The 16,971-nt window shown below is 28.0% G+C and overlaps 1 long non-coding RNA gene across 1 annotated transcript in view; it reads right to left on the reverse strand.

The window, feature by feature from the left end:
• The window catches only part of LOC114754669 (uncharacterized), a 12,401-nt gene extending 9,232 nt beyond the window's left edge, over positions 1-3,169 (reverse strand). The window contains exons 1-2 of the long non-coding RNA XR_003741225.1: positions 3,157-3,169; positions 2,130-2,131 (exon numbers count right to left, since the gene is read on the reverse strand). This is a non-coding gene — a long non-coding RNA (uncharacterized LOC114754669). The remainder of the gene's footprint in view (positions 1-2,129; positions 2,132-3,156) is intronic.
• Positions 3,170-16,971: the final 13,802 nt, after the last annotated feature.

Below are 16,971 nucleotides of genomic sequence, written 5' to 3' on the forward strand. Positions count from 1 at the left end.
TCAGGGACTTAATTAAAAATAAGGTGAACTTATAAGGACTTGATAAAAAAATAAATAAATACAATGACCTAATTAAAAACAGGTGAAAGTATAAGGACTTGATAAAAAGAAAAAAAAATTATAAGGACCTGATTCAAAATTAATTGAAACTATAAGGAGCTGTGGATTAATTATCCCTATATATATATATATATATATATATATTGGAAAGGGTTTATAAACACAATATATATAAAATTTAAAGAGTATATAATTGATGGTTGGGGTTTATTCCTATGGAATTGAAAGTTTACGTGGATTTGTTGTTATGTTTCGAAGGTTAACGGGTTAATTGTGCTTGATTCAAAAATTCAAAAGAAAATTGTGTAATTTAGCCTTTAATTGGGATAGTTATTGTTGGACAACGAATCTAAATCTGCCTTTCATGGACTGGACTATTTGATGAAAGAGATGTAAATCTTTTTTATCAAGAAAATCAATCACTATTAAGAGGAAAAAATTGATTGACTAAACAATATTCAATCAAGCATTAAGAACTTGATTGAAGATTAAAAAAATCAATCAAATATTAATTGTCTATTGTGAATCAGAATATTTCTTACAATAAAAAAGTGAGATTATACTATCCTAATATTGTAAGCACCCTTATCTATAAATAGGAAGTGTCTTTGCTCATTTCTGCTCACACCAATCGTTAAGCTTTCTGTTTACATCTTCTCCTCTTCCATCCTTCTCGTGCATCTGCCATGTCACTCTTACCAAAGTTCTAACATTTTAGGTACCGCATGTGCGGTCCACGTCATGACCCAGACCTGACCCAATATAATTGTCTCCCTTCCTTTAATTTGTTTATTTTCGACAGTTATGTAAACATAGGTTTCTCAATACATAATTTTCAAACTCACCATTTAAAAGAAGTACATCATTTTCAAACTCACCATTTGAAAGAAGTTTAAAGTTTTTTCCACTTGACCTAACCACCATCTTATATTTTTTAAATCATTAACACTAAACAACCATTTGATTTTGCTTAATTTTAATGTCATATCATTATCTGCGACTTGAGAACTCCGGTATGACATTTTTATTCTCTTCCACTGCATTCTTGCATTTAGGTTCTTTTGTTTGGCTTATGCTCCCTCTAGTCTTTTTTTTTATAATAACCCATTAACTAATTTACATGTACATACAAATTTAATTAAAAGTATTAATTCTGTCATTCAAGTGATTTCTAATATTATCATCATTAACTACACTAAATTCCAACATCATATTAATTGTTGTTCTCCCACTACCCTCGTTAAATATGTGCACACAAAAATTATTTAATACTCATTGAAATTGTCAAATGGTTTTATAAAAAGGACAAACATTTCGATGCTCATCAGAGTGATGAGAACCCTAAACTCATCATATTTGTACCATTCAGATTTGATTTAGATTGTCCAAATTTAATTTCTTTATTATTTTTTTAAATAATTATTTTAATGAGTATAGAACCTAAAATAAAGGTAATCTTTTAACTATCTTATTTTCTGAAAAATGATTTTTTATTTAAAAATGAAATTAAATCACTGTCCAAATCAATTTTCAATAGTTTAGATATAATGAGCTTAAGGTGCTCACCACTCTAATGAACACCGAACTCATTCCAAAGAGTTTTTTCTAGGAGGGCTCCTGTAAGAAGAACCAGAGGGGGTGCTAGCTTACTAGCATAAATGATTTGGAGCCATTTGAAATTATTTATAAACAATTTTTTAATCATAATTTACTGAATACAAAATATAAAGAAAGTTTTGTTTTAGTTTACATGAAACGTGATTCCAATCAGGAGCTTAATTGGATTAAGGAATCATTACAGATTATTTGTTTCAAGAAAAATAGCATCAATCTTGCATCGTCCAACTGCTAATCGACAATCTATCATCTGGCAAAATATACTTCTGGTGTTGAGAAACTACTCTTAAATCGCCACTTTTACAACCCTCTTCCTATTTCATAATCATGTGAACTATTACCTATATCCTTGGTGCTATAAAAAAAAACTGACTTTGAGTAGTGAGTTCAAAAAGTCAACGATGAAAATTTTCAAGGGGAATAAAAGGTTATCGCTAAGTCATTACCGTGACAACTGTCCCTGAAAATTTGGCAATAAATCTCACTTTTTTATTAATATAATTTTGTTTCAATTCAAAAAAAAAATCATGAAAACGCAGCAATCCAATGGAAAGCTAAGGTACAACAAATCAACCATAGACTATCTCTCAAGCCTACCACAACATTCTTATTTAACGAAAACAGTGACAAAAATTAAAAAGCCATATTTTATCTCTAGCATGTAGGATTACGTTATCCATGCGTTCTCACCTAGACAATTTCTTTCAATCTATATTTTACAGGGTTAAGCTGTAAATATACCTATAAACTTATACCGAATGTGTGCTTAGCACTATGAACAAACTTTGAAGGCAAAAATACACATAAAAATTTCAAAAAATTGCAAAAATACAACGATCGTTAACTATTGTAACGTGACTATGTGTTTAACCGAAGATAATGATGTGAACACTAATGTGGCATAGAGAGACATGTAAAAAGAGTGAAGGTACAATTATATCTATGAATTTTTGTCAAGTGTACGCTTGACACTATAAAAAAATCTTGGATGCAAAAATACCTATGATCATTTCAAATAATCCTAAACTGCTATAGTTGTTTAATTTATTAAAGATGACTTTCCAATTCAAACTTTTGACTAAATAAGGTGACACAGATGCTAAGTTAGCGTTTTAGTCTTCCTCCTTCAAGTATAACTCTCTGCTGTTACAAACTATCACATTTCAGCCTCCCTCAAAGAGAAGACAAGCTGAAGCTCTCCATAATACTCACTCTTTTATTTCATCTCTCTTAATCTCTCTTGTTCTATGAAGAATAATGCTATTCTCTCAGCTCTATTTTAGTCTTCATCAATGAGTAACTGGAAAAAAAGCAACAAGAGTAACTGAGAGAGAATAGCACTATTTTTTTTTTAAAACAAAAAAGAGAGACTTAGATAGATGAAATGAATAAGTAAGTTTCGTGTGAAGTTTCAATGTGTCCTTGCGTCAACAAAGGTGCAATAGTGAGGAGAGAATGTCATTGGAATCAAAGGAAAACGGAAAGGATGTGAACAGAATTTTATCTCAATTTATATAAAAGTATTTACAAGCACAGATATAAACAAGCCTATAGTAGAGAAAGTATTGGACTTTCTTTTTTATTAAGAGAAATTTCTTGTTTGTAGGTATATACATATGCATATCGCATCACGTGCTACTTCCTTTTTCGTATTTGAAGTTGCATTTAACTTATTTGGAAGTTAGTTTAGGCTATGCATATTTGGTACATGGGTGAAGATTGGGATGAAAATGGAATAGGAATGTCGAAAGGTGTTAGATTTGTTTGGCATGAGGGTATGTTGAGCCTCCAAATCATTCCATAGGTGAAGCAATATTGGAAATGTGTGCGTATTGTCAAAATTGTCCCTAATAATGAGCAAAAAAAACCGCTAGAGTTATTCTAATATAAGGGCTATTTTAGTCATTTTCATTTTGTTTACCTCCACTTCTTTTCTATTTATATCATATCAAACATAATTTTTAAAAAATTCGCTATTTTGTTTCACGCGCACACCAAACATTGTTTTTTCATATAAATTTTTTTTTCAACATGCTAGAGAAATATATTGCTTGTTGAATAAATGATCACCGTTTTCAGATTATTTAGGCTGCGAGGCATCTTATCTAAAAAGACTTGAAATAAAGAAAAAAAATCCCCCAAAAATGGCTCATAAATTTCAAAACTTCAAATTAATTTTATTTACTACATTTTAATAGTAATTGATTATACTTAAAAAGCAAATGACAACATCTTTTTGTAATAATTTCTGATATGAGATTTTGAAATTTAAGAGATATTTTTTTTAAAATTTTTTAAAATAAACATTATACGTTATTTTAATTAAAACATATCTAATATTGAATTAGACCAATTCACATAAATGATAAAACTAAGGAAAGCCATTATCAGTTTTTTTTTTTTTAACGACATGGAAAAAACGAGTAATGCACTCGTGCTCCCGATGGTGCCTAGGCACCTTCTCGGAATTCTTTCATCCTTGATAGTACTCCCTCCATCTCTTTATATGAAAAAACATTTGATTAAATTACGTAGATTAAAAAGATAATTAAGATAGGTGAAATATAATAAATACATAAAAATTGTAATTTTTTCCCTCAAAGTTACAATTATTTTTGGGGAGAGAGTACAAAAAAAAAAGAATAAGAAAATTATTGAAATAAAGAGAGTGATGCTTCAGGAAATGAGAAACTATATAAATATATTAAGTATTAAAATAAGTAATTAATGGATGCAAAATAGAAAACTAATTTAGGAAGTCTGAGACATCTTGTAAATATTTCTTATAAAGAGAGACAAGGTGAAAATGGCAGTTTTTCTTATAAAAAGGGATAGAGGGAGTATATAAGTCATTTGGAGAGTCATTAATGCTTATTTATTAATTTTATCTCTATAATTAATGGTTAACCATGGCTTTTTTTTTATTTTTTCCCCCTTCTTCAAAACTTCGAAAAAAAATTATAATTTAAGATAGATTTAATAGGTTAAGTGTCATTGTTTAGTTTATGTGAATTTGCTGAAAGTGACAGGTAATAAATGAGGAGGAGTGTTAATATAGCCCATGTTTATATTTGATTTAAAAAGATAAATATATTTAGAAACTAATGAATAAAAAACCGGACTAGACACTAAATCGATTGAGGTCGTGGTTCAAGAATTAATTGGTCAGACCCACGGTCAACTCAGGGTCAAACGATCATGTTAAAAAACATATTTAATAAAAATAACAAAATATAACAATATTAATAATTCACTAGTAACAAAATACAAATAAATATAATAATAGTTTGATTGTAATAATAACAGAACTCAACAATATTGAGAATTTTGATTTTTTAAGAATTCATCAATAACTAAAATTAATAATCATTGATATCAAAATTATTATTAAAATTTATTCAATCTATAGTGACTGAGATATTAAAAACTGAATAAGAAAAAAAAGGACCAATAGCAATATAATCAGCCAAACTATTTATCACTGGTTCACACCAGTTTTTGTCAGTTTTCATTAGTTCACATCGATTTGACTAGTTCGATACCGGTTTAGCTCCTACCCGATTTATTAATTTTCTAGTTAAACTGACTAATTCGATCCGGTATTTTTCTCAGTTAGAAACTGGTGATGGTTTTCTAAAGCAAGGGATGCTACGCTGGCTAGTGTGATTTGACTAGAAATCTATAATATATGATCGCATCATTTTGGGACTGTTGGCTTGTCACCATGGAATGAAGATCTTAATTCTTTGGTTGTAATCTTTCATCATTATTTATTGCTTTGAGCCTTTGACTTATACTTACCATATGATAAATGGAATATTCCTCCGTTTTTTTACTTTTTTTCATCATTGAGCTTCAATCCCACTGATAATTACCCCATGTATCATTCACACATATACCCATACATTAGTCCCTCCCGCTCATTTTATAATTTAATCAGTCCGTTCCATCCTTATAATAAAAATATATATAATTAGATCAAGTTCTTATTGGTGCTCTTCTAAAAGAAATGGATGGTCCTTTTCACAAGTCAGTTAACAAGATACTCCCTCCTATTCTTATTATAAGATCTTAATTTTTTAAACTGATTTGGTCTTTTTATAAGATCCAATTTGGGACTACCTTGAAAAAAAATGAAGTGGATGACACATGGACCAACTGGCTCTATATATCTGGTTAACTATCAATCAAACTTAATGATAGCATACCAAAAAGTACTCAATATAAGAGTCCTGAATCCTAATAAATGTTCATCCAATTAAAGGTCCAACCAGTCTTCCAAAGTATTCAAAGAATTTATAGCTTCAAAATGCTTACATGTAGGGGGACATGGATCATTGATTGGATAATGATATGGACAATTACAAACTTGAAGTGATATGTGATAGGCCACCCCCCAAAACCACCATAGCATGATTAGTGAGCCCAACAAGTCCAAGCTGATGTACAAGGCTCATATGGAGTCCAAATTAAAGAATTCACTTAATGTACCATATAACAAGTATATGCCTTGGACAAGAATCATAAGTGACGTCCAAAAACATTCAAGTAGCATCTAGAAGGTCCTTATACATTGATTATGATTTAATTTCATTTTAAGAAGTTTCCTTTTTCATTTACTTTGAATAAGGCCTTTTGGTCAATTATTGTTTTAGAAGTTTTGTTTTGATTTAGTTTTCTATTTTTCAGATAGCAGACTTGTTCTTGAAGTTTAAACAATTTTCTTTTATCTTTATGTAATAAATAGTGCCTTTCGTAGTCAAATAATCATCAATAAGGCATCATCTTAGCATTTATGTTCTAGGATTATGACCCTAGAGTGTTTTATAGTTGCCTATAACATATGCTATGTTTTTTGTATTTTAAGAAGATATTATTTGGATGATTAATAACATCAGAATTTTATTTCTTTTTGTATGAGTCTTGCTTACATCTTCGTATTCTTGTGAGAATATTCGACAGTATCAAGAGAGTGATCAACTTGTGGTATTTCATAACTAGGATTATAAGAGATAGGTTCTCTTAAGGTCCTACCTTGATCATCCATTTGATTTCTTGTGTTTGGATTTACAAGAGACAAGTTCTCTTAGGGTCTCATTCCATGGTATACGTGTTTCTAACCGGTCTGCACATTCTCCTCATATCACTCAACTTGGACAATGGTTGAGGCAACATTGCTTCAATTTAGAAACTCTAGGGGAAATGTTGGACCAAATAAACTTCTAGATATTCAATGCTTGTAAATGAAAATTTTCAAAACAAATTTGCTACTTAACACAAAAAATGATAGATGACATGTAGGCACAGACTTGTCAGCTTAGTATATTTGGTCAAGTAATAGTCAAACTTTAACTAAATAATGACCAAGGCTATATTGCTACAATTAAAAGCTTTTGGAGAGTGACATTGAACCCAAAAGAACTTTCAGACACCCAATGCTCATAATGAAAATTTTCAAGACAAATTTACATTTTAACTAATGTAATAATACATATTAAAGTTTACTTAAAAATTATTAAGCAAATGAAAGTTGATCCAACTAGCACGAATACAACAAAAGTATGGGGTTAAATATCATTGCAAATGTGATAACATTGTTGGGGAGTAATTTATAAGTATATTTATAAATAATCTTTAGGTTTAGGTATATACTTATCTTTTGCGAACAAGTTATTTTCATCCTTTCGATTCGCATGCGTTCACTTGATCAACTTCATGATTTTCGCATGTCTTCATCATCATTTTGATTATCATTCATCCATTCCATGATTCAAACAAAGTAATATTACTTAACATGTTATCTAACTGCGCATCGCACGGTTACTAGTTTATATTTAAATTTTGAAACTTGTTTTGACTCTTATGAGTCAGCAAGTAGATTTGCTTTTTATGATGAAAACCATTAAAGCTGTAATTTTAACTGGAAGACGATATGATTTTAGTACTCCCTTCCCTAAATTAATTTTTAAAAAATAAAATTAAAAAAATAGTTGAATTAATTATTCATTTAGTTTTTTTTGAATGTATATCCTTTTTAATTTTATAAAAAATTACAAATTTAAGAGACGGATTAAAATTATATATTTAGAGAAGAAATAAATTTCTCTATTAGTTGTTACATGTAAAACCAAAGGTAATAGTTTTCCACATGAAATGTTAAATCAAACATGGAAGCGAGACAAATAATGGCAAATGTGGACGGTCGAGAGGGTCGCATGGGTAATGATTAGGTGGGAAATGGAGTGTCAACAATTCCACCTTGAGTGGAAGCAAATTCCATAGCAATTTTGAATAATGCATAATTTGGATCATTACTATATAGTGGGAAGCAAATCATTTTCCATGACGTGTCACCTTCTTTCTTTTGCTTTTATTATTTGCATCTTGTTTTTAAAATAGGAAAAATAGAGTGGTAATGACATAAAAGTTGTAAAGCGGTGGTGATGAGCCGCTAAAGATCTTATAGCCTAATTACGAAATTGATGCTTTACTGTAATCAGAGGTCACAGGCTTAATATCATTTATAACTTTATGTCATTAGTGTTTACCTTTTAATTCCAAAAAAAAATTGGTGATTAGTCTATTTCTAAACTTACCAATCCAACAATTCTCTCTCTCTCATTTCTTCTTTGACGATGAGGAATATAAGACAAAAACCCGACAGATTTTTTAGCAGCCAGCGTAAGACTTGTGATCCTTCTGAAAGCAACATAACCTCCCATTGTCCTTATTTACATGTCAAATTTCTAGCTACCATTCTTTCATATTCTTTGAAAATTTTCTTTATTTGTTTCTTCCAGATATTTTCCCTTTCAAATGCTCTTTATCTCTCACCCACAATAATTATCTTGAGTGGAAATACTACCTCTAATCTTTAATATAAGAACTAGTCTAATATTCAATTTAACCTTAAATATAAGATCTAAATTCATTTTATCTCTTATATTTATCTATTTTTCTAGGCATTCTTTATAGTAGTTGCACATAATAAATGTTTTATCAAATAGTACTTCTAACTAATACACTTGATTAACAAGGATATTTGAGAGAAGATAACATATCTTTATTACAAATAACTAATTTAACTAATTTTTTAATCTATTTAAATTAGCCAACTAACCTTTATATTAAATATCGGAAGTTGTATATACTAATGTGGATGTGTAACGAATTCTAGAGTGTAGTTTTGCTATGCGCACTAAAGATCTTTGTTGGTGGAGTTAAATATTGTTAATCTTGCTAGAAGTTTGGACGTAGCTCAGCTCACCTGGATATAAACAATCTCCATTTGACGAACACTTTTCATCCGTCCGTCTAATTGCCTCATCAGAATCAAGGAATAGTGATCATGGTAGACTCATTAATTACATTGTCTTGATAAAAGATTATTTTTAATCTTATCCTTAATTAAGAGGATAGAAAATTATTATATTAGACTTCAAGTCTTCTTCTAATAAATTGCAACAGATATAGTACTACCTCTGATCCTTAATATAAGATCTACTTAACTAATTAAAATAAATTAAGAAAAATAGTTAAATTAGTTATTTGTTAAAAATATGTGTTCATTTTCCTGAAATACCCTCTTAAATCATTTGAATTGAAACTAACCTTTGATGCAAACTTTCTTAATGCATACAAACAATAGGATTAGTTCGGATAAATAAAAGGGTAAAATTGATTATAATCTTATATTTAGGACTAAATTCAACTCTATACTAGTTCATGTTAAAAACTAGAGATAGTATTAAAAAATAAGTAATGAATCACAAAATAATTTATATTTGGATCATCAACCCTTCTAAAAGGCTACTTATACAGGGGACCGAAGGGAGTATGCATGGAATGGGATGGGAAGAAAATTTGAACTGAAAAAGTGATGATTTTTATTAATTACTAGTATATGGCAGTGTTATATATCAAGTAATCATGATACAAGGATTCAAAATTTGTGCAATAAATTCACAGGGAATGACGCTTTGAGAGCAATATACTTATTTAATTATAGTTTACAATCCATCTTTGTCAAAATTCAATAAATGACCTATAGTAGTTTTTTATGTCTAAAATGTTAAAAGTTGCAAAGTCAGTCGAAAATTATTCCCTATCTTTAATATAAAATCTAATTTGAGAGTTAATTTGGTTGTATATATAAGACTTACTTCATATGTTTATCAATTTTTTAAAATTAACCTATTGATATTTGGGTTAATATAATCTTTGGTCCTTCAAGTTTGTCCTTATTTTGGTTTTAATCCTTTAAGTTCCAAGTCATAAGTTTTGGTTCCTCAATGGGCAAAATGGTCCAAGTGTTTTTTAAATTATAGAGACCAATATTTTAAATAAAAGAAACCCGAGGGACCAAAACTTATAGTTTGAAATTTGAGGGATCAAAACTAAAATAAAGATAAACTTGAAAGAGCAGAGTTTGTATTAACTATTGATATTTCTTCAATAATAATCAAGTAAAGGAGGGAGAGAAAACTAAAAAAGATGATTATGATGCTTTAAAAAATGTACATATATTAACTAATTTAATTAAAATTCTTAATATACTCAAATTACAAAATTAAGTCTTATATTAAGAATGAGAGGAGTACTATATAGTCACTAATAAATTATGATAACTAGGTATTCAATTATAATATTTGTTACTTATATCAGGTAACAGATGGAAAAGACGTATGGCATTTAACTAAGGGTAAGAATAAAATAAAAATAATTGGCAAAAACAAGAATAGAATAAAAATAATAAAGGCCCTCTTTGATTTCTTATTTTTAACACAAATTTTTTTTTCAAAAAAAAATTGTTTGATAATTAGTTTTTAAGGGATAATTAATCAGCAAGCCCTTATAGTTTCAACCAATTTTCATTTAGGTCCTAAAATTTTTTTTATTAGGTCCTTGCATTTTCACATATTTTTATGAGATCCTTATATTTATTTTTCTTTTTATCAAGTCCTTATAGATTTACTAAATTTTTAATTAGATCCCTATATTTTTATTTTATTTTTTATTTAATACAAAATTAATTAAATAGATCATATTAAATATAAAATATTAATTATGAATTTAAATTAATAATTTTATAATTGAAAAATAAGTAATATAATTAATTAAAATAATTAATTATAAATCAATTGCAATTATATTTCGTTTTTATAAAGTTGTATTATTATCATTTGAATTTTATAATTATAAAATAAATAAAATTTATAATTATAAAAAAATTATATAAATATATGTTTAATTCAAAAATTTGAAATAATATTAAAATAAAATTATTTTAATAATTTATTATTTATTAAATTATGGTTTATAAATTAATATTAAATAATATATATTCTTTTATGTTCATAGATGAGTATTATTAGAATTATAAAATAAATAATAAAAAATGCAGGGAATAATTAAAAATAATTGAAAACTATAAGGAATTGATAAAAAGAAAAATAAATACAAGGATTTAATTAAAAATAGATGCAAGTATAAGGACCTGATATTAAAAAAAAAAGCTATAGGGACTTGATTCAAAATTGGTTAAAATTATAAGAACTTGCAGATTAATTATTCGTAGTTTTTAATTAGATATTTTGTAAAAAAATAATAATATGCTTTTACAAAGATTAATTTTTCGTGTTTTCTTAATTTTTATTCTGCAAAATTAGGCATTTCTTATTTTCTATTTTGTAAAAGTGGGCAAAACGCCAAAGATGACGGTGCTTCCTTTATTATGTCGGGACATTCTTTTTTTCTTTTTTTCGTCTTCCGCTGTCAAATCGCATTACGCATGGCGCGCCCACTAGCCATGAACAATTCTCCGACAGTAACTCGGATTCACAAAATGCTACACTACCTCTGAGTTATTAATATAAAGATTAGATAATTAATCTAGACATATTAAAAAAATTAGTTACATTAATTATTTGTCATAAATATGTATTAATCCCCTCAATTGCCCTCTTTCAGAATTATCCCTTGATGACAATTTTGAAAAGATGTGAGACAAAATAGAACTTTTTTTTACTTGAGTGAGACAAAATAGATTGAAAACTTATATTTGAGACCAAATTCAATTCCTAACTATATCTCTTACATTAAGAATTGGGTAATATAATTTAATATTTGTTTGGAATTGTGATAGGATTTTAAATTTGTTCTAAAAAAATAATTTCATAAAAACTATTATAAGAACGTAAAGGTGAAAAACAGAATAAAAACAGGGCCCAAATTTTTACCCATCACCTAAATTTTAGTTTTTTCATGTGTATTTTGGAAAATTGGGAACTAAGCAACATAAGGAGAGAGTATTTTTATTTTGCACATTTATTTATTAAAAGTTTTTAAATGTTTCAATATTGACTTACAATTAAATGATTGTATTGCCCCTAAAGCGTCATTTTCACTGACTCTGTTCCTCTTTTTCTTTTCTTGATGGAATACCAAACAAGGCCTAATTGAGAGTGGACTAGCTAGTTAAGGTTTTACCTGATGGAGATGTGCCGTGATGGTTGGGTTACAAATCCCATTGCACATAATCTCCTTCAATTTTATGCCACAAAAAGGTTACTTCTTTAATATTTAAGACTTTATAATTAACTCTCCTAAAACTTTTATATATGTACATATTACTTTCTTATGATTAGTTTTGTTTAATTTACTACTTATTTACACGTAACTTAAGTTTATGGAGTTATTTGCATATAATTCAAAGTTTGAGAGTATTACATGGTCACAAAAGTAAAATTTAAAGAGAATATAATTAATGGTTAGGACTTATCTGAACAAATTTAAAAGTTCATGGAGTTTATTATTAAATGTGAAGAGAGTCATTAGTACTGTACATAATCTAAAGTTTAAGGGAGTTTAATTTAAGAAAAATCTTGGTCTAAAATTTCAAAATCTCAAATCACGAATGACTACAAAAATATGTTATCATTTACTTTTTAAATGTTATCGATTGTTATTAAAGTGTTTAGAATTTCGAAATTTGAAAGTATTTTTTTTGGGATTCTCTCTTTAATTTAATATAGTCTTATTTTTATTTGTTACTTGAATTTTTTTTTTTGCCAACATTGGTCACTTAATGTTTTAGTGCATAGATTAGAATATATAATTATTACATTAATTTTTTTAAAATATTTTCTTAGTTTATTATATCTAGTTTCTTTATAATTATCCTTCTTATTACGTAACTGAGAAGTACCAAAATTGCGAATGAAATAATAGTAATAAATGTTGTTTTGTTAGATAAATAAATTCACGACTTTGTTCACGCACATATATAGTCGTAGTTTGAAAGAGTTAAGCCAGTAATGGCTGTTTATACAAATTCATAAAAGCGTGCTTGGAGTCATGTCTAAAAGTGTTTATAAACACTTTTTTTATAAATCGAAACAAAACTCATTTCATATATTTATCTCGTATTTCGTAAGTCTAACAAGCCATTCCAAATAAGCTCTAAATCTTATGTGAGTACATTTTGAAAATCAGCATGCAACATGACTTAAAATTCTCAAGGGAAAAAAAAAATCTTTTCATAGTTAATGTAACTGCTTATCTAATTTATATATATTAAAAAAAGTCAGGTAAATTTATTAATTGTAACAAATATAACTTAATCTCTCTAAATGAATTTTAAAATATTCCTATGGACTTTTTTTCTCAAAAAAACATGGCATCAAATGACTGAAGTGAAAACTAAAATAAAATGATATTTATGGAAAATAAAATAGACTGATCACACATTTCACATATTAATTGCAAATGGATCGGAAACTTATGTTTTCTTGGCTGAGAAAACATAACAAATGGAAACTTTTTTTTTTTAACAGAAAGGAAAAAAATCAAATCATTCGAAATGAATACCTTCATTGAAAATAATTTTAAAAAAAATAAAAATAGTAAAATTTCTCTATGGGTAACATTAATGAATTTCTTGGTAATAGTGAGCATTACTCGCCTTATAGGGTGCATTTAATTATTGTTAAAGAAATATCAAATATCAAAAAAGTAGTTAGCAAAAATGATCGATATAAGAATCAAAATAAATTAATATCTTATATTTACAATTAAAATTAGCTATTTTAATAACTCTGACATTTAGGACCAAAATACAACTGATTATAATTGTAATTACATAAATTCATTACCGTATCATTATACCTTGATAGAGTGATGATAGTGATTGAACGATAATATTAAACCATTTCTAAATTGGGCAAAGCAAATGGCTTATTTGATGGCTAAGCATCCAACAAGGTGATTGATAAATCCCAACACCTACCATTAATTAATCTCATGTCGCAGTTTCACAAGGGGACAACATGATAAGATCTAATCCTAGCCTTCCCCTTTAAGCTAACCAAAGAGCTCCCCGTACGTACGTGTGTGTAATAATACCACGTGTCGACGGGTATTATGCTCTCGTATTTAATCTCTTACTACACTGGAATGTAAAATTTAATTTCACTTGATGAAGTCGGAGATCCGATTTCTACGCTTATCACAATAACATTGCTCATCACTATAATGAGATATCCACCATTTATATATATGCATATTCTCAATCTATAAAAAATTCAAGCTGGGTCTAAGAACATAGAGAAATCGGGTGTGAGGTGTTTTGGATGAAAATAAATAACTGAATTTAGTTAACGTATAATTGGGAAAAAAAAAGCGTTGAAACTCATATTTAATAAAAATAGTTTAAAATTAAAATAAGTTTCTTAAAAATGGAGCCATCTTCCGTTTAACTTTACAATACATCCCAAGTAGTTTTTTTTTTTTGGAAGTAAAAACAAAATGCAGCTAATTCAAATAAAGTACAAAGGAGGCCTCAAAGTGAATCAAAAGAGGTTGAACTAAAAGACAGAAAATTAAAATCAGAAAGCAAGGAAAAAGAGCAGTTTTAAAGGAGATGGGAGGATGCTTGCGAAGTTGTTGAACATCGTGAAAAACCACATATTTGACTGGTTGATGAAAAGATTGAGTCATGATATATATTAGCAGTAAACACATATGCTGGTGCATTGAATAAGTTGGATAATTAGATATTTATTGCATAAAAATGAAAAAAAATTGCTGAAAATTTTTGGAAAAATGATAGATAAATACTTGTTGAATTCCAAAATGACAGATAGATAGTTTTGACTAATTCTAACATGTCCAAACCATTACAAATATTAGTTAAAATTATTACAAAAATAGTCAGCATGACATATTTTTTTTGATTCGTACTTTAGTTACTGCAATTCTTTTTAAATTGTGTTCAACATATTTTTAATTATGTATAAATTAAAAGACATTTAAACATGGTTAAATATTAAAAATATTTTACGCTGGTCGAAGCTGAGTTTTACTTTACCTACTCATAAATTTGAATTCCTTTTTTGATAAAAAGGCAAATAAGATATCAAGAATAAAAGATCTTAAAGTACAACATTAATAAATGAACAAAAAGAAAGGGAAAAATTGCGAACAAAAACCCCTAAATATGTAAAATTACAATTTAAGACTCTAAATTTGAAAAATAGTAAATAAAGACCCAATCTCACTTTTGTAAATATTAAATTTGGGTAAAATGTCTGAAATGCCCCTCATTCAAATTATGATTTAGTCTATTGAAATTATCATTTGCTAAAGTAACTTGTCATTTCCCATAGTTAACTTGTCATTTGACATACCCTCAATCAAGTTGTGATTTGGTCTACTAAAATTGTCATTTGCTAAAGTGAATTTGCCATTTCTTATAGTCAACTTGTGATTTGAATGAGAGGTATTTCAGAAATTTCACCTATATTTTATATTTGCAAAAGTGAGACCAAGTCCTTATTTGCTTTTTTCAAATTTAGGGTTCAAATCATAATTTTACATATTCAGAGTGTTTGTTTGCAATTTTCTCAAAAGGAAGATTACAAGCGTGCTGCAAAAAGCTAAAGTGATTGGTAGAAACTACGACTAAATAAAACAATCCCATCAAAGAAAGGATATTTTGACGAATGATTCCAAGCTAAGCAGACTTCGCCGCCCTAGGTGGAACGAATTGTACGTTTGTGAATGCAAATGATGTTCAGCTTATTATTAGCTTGGGTTATAAGCTTAGGGTTTAGACACTACAAGTAGAAGTCAGAAGGAACAGTTCTTGGTCAAAAAAAAAAAAAAAGAAGTCAGAAGGAACAGAAAATTTCCTTTGCCACAAGAAATTTTGAATGAAATTGTCATTATAAAAAATAACGCCATAACAATATCTTTCATAACCACACTTATATTTGTCTAGAGTAATTTGTCATGTAACTAACAAGTTGTTGATTGAGATAATAAATAGTCTTATTCTCATAAAAAGAAAATACAAATTTAAAGTTTGAAAAAAATATTTATTAGGAGAGACGGAAACTCTTTCAGCCTTGACCAAATGAAAAAAATAATTTGCCATGTGTCATTGAAATTCCGCTCTGACGCCCTCAAGCAAGCCCTCAGAAAGTAACCAACTATCTTTTCATAAATTTGAGTCTTTGAGATGATAAATTTTGTAACAGCTTTTCTGAAAAATGGGGGAAAAAAGAATCCTCGTATATGTTTGTGGTCGGTCCGCATGTCAAGGCATTCGAAAGTCGAGATCAGCGGTAATTGGTCACAGCAAGGACAGCTCACATGTTTCGTACTTACCTTGGCAGGTTCGGTACAAAAGAATTGAGAAGAGTTGTCTTTTTCCTTTTATTTTTAAAATCATATACAGATTAAATTTTAATAACTTATAGTTTAGTATGCACCTCAAATATTATAATTTAAAATAATAACAATTGGATTGAAAATTTAAATTTCTAAAATTTAATTTAAATAATTAAGCAGTTATAGGAAAAAGAAACATTTTTTGCACAACACATTCGGGTAGCTAGCCCAGTTGCCCGTGGATTTTGCTGCACCTTTCAATTGATTGGCCAAAAATAAATATGCATCTTCTTTTTGTAATTGCTGAAAAATATCTTATTACAAAATTTAAAAAAAAATTGCATACGCTAAACATAAGTTACAGCTACTCAAAGACATGAGTATTTAGTTCTTTTTTTTTTAAACAAATTTTACAACGGGCGACTGATAAAAAATTTGCCCTTTTATTTTTCAAAAATCTAATAATATTTTTGATAAAAATATATTTTTAATCTTTTAGCTTCAAACAATATTTTGTCTTGAACTAACAATATTAAAATTAAAAGATTAAAAATATGCCTTATAAGATTAAGGAACCAAACTAAATTCTTTGAGAGATGAAAGGAACACTTTCCCCTAATATTT

Source organism: Neltuma alba, unplaced genomic scaffold (assembly GCF_004799145.2).
Source record: "Neltuma alba isolate B1F8T4 unplaced genomic scaffold, ASM479914v2 tig00010174_pilon, whole genome shotgun sequence".
Classification (NCBI taxonomy): Eukaryota; Viridiplantae; Streptophyta; class Magnoliopsida; order Fabales; family Fabaceae; genus Neltuma; species Neltuma alba.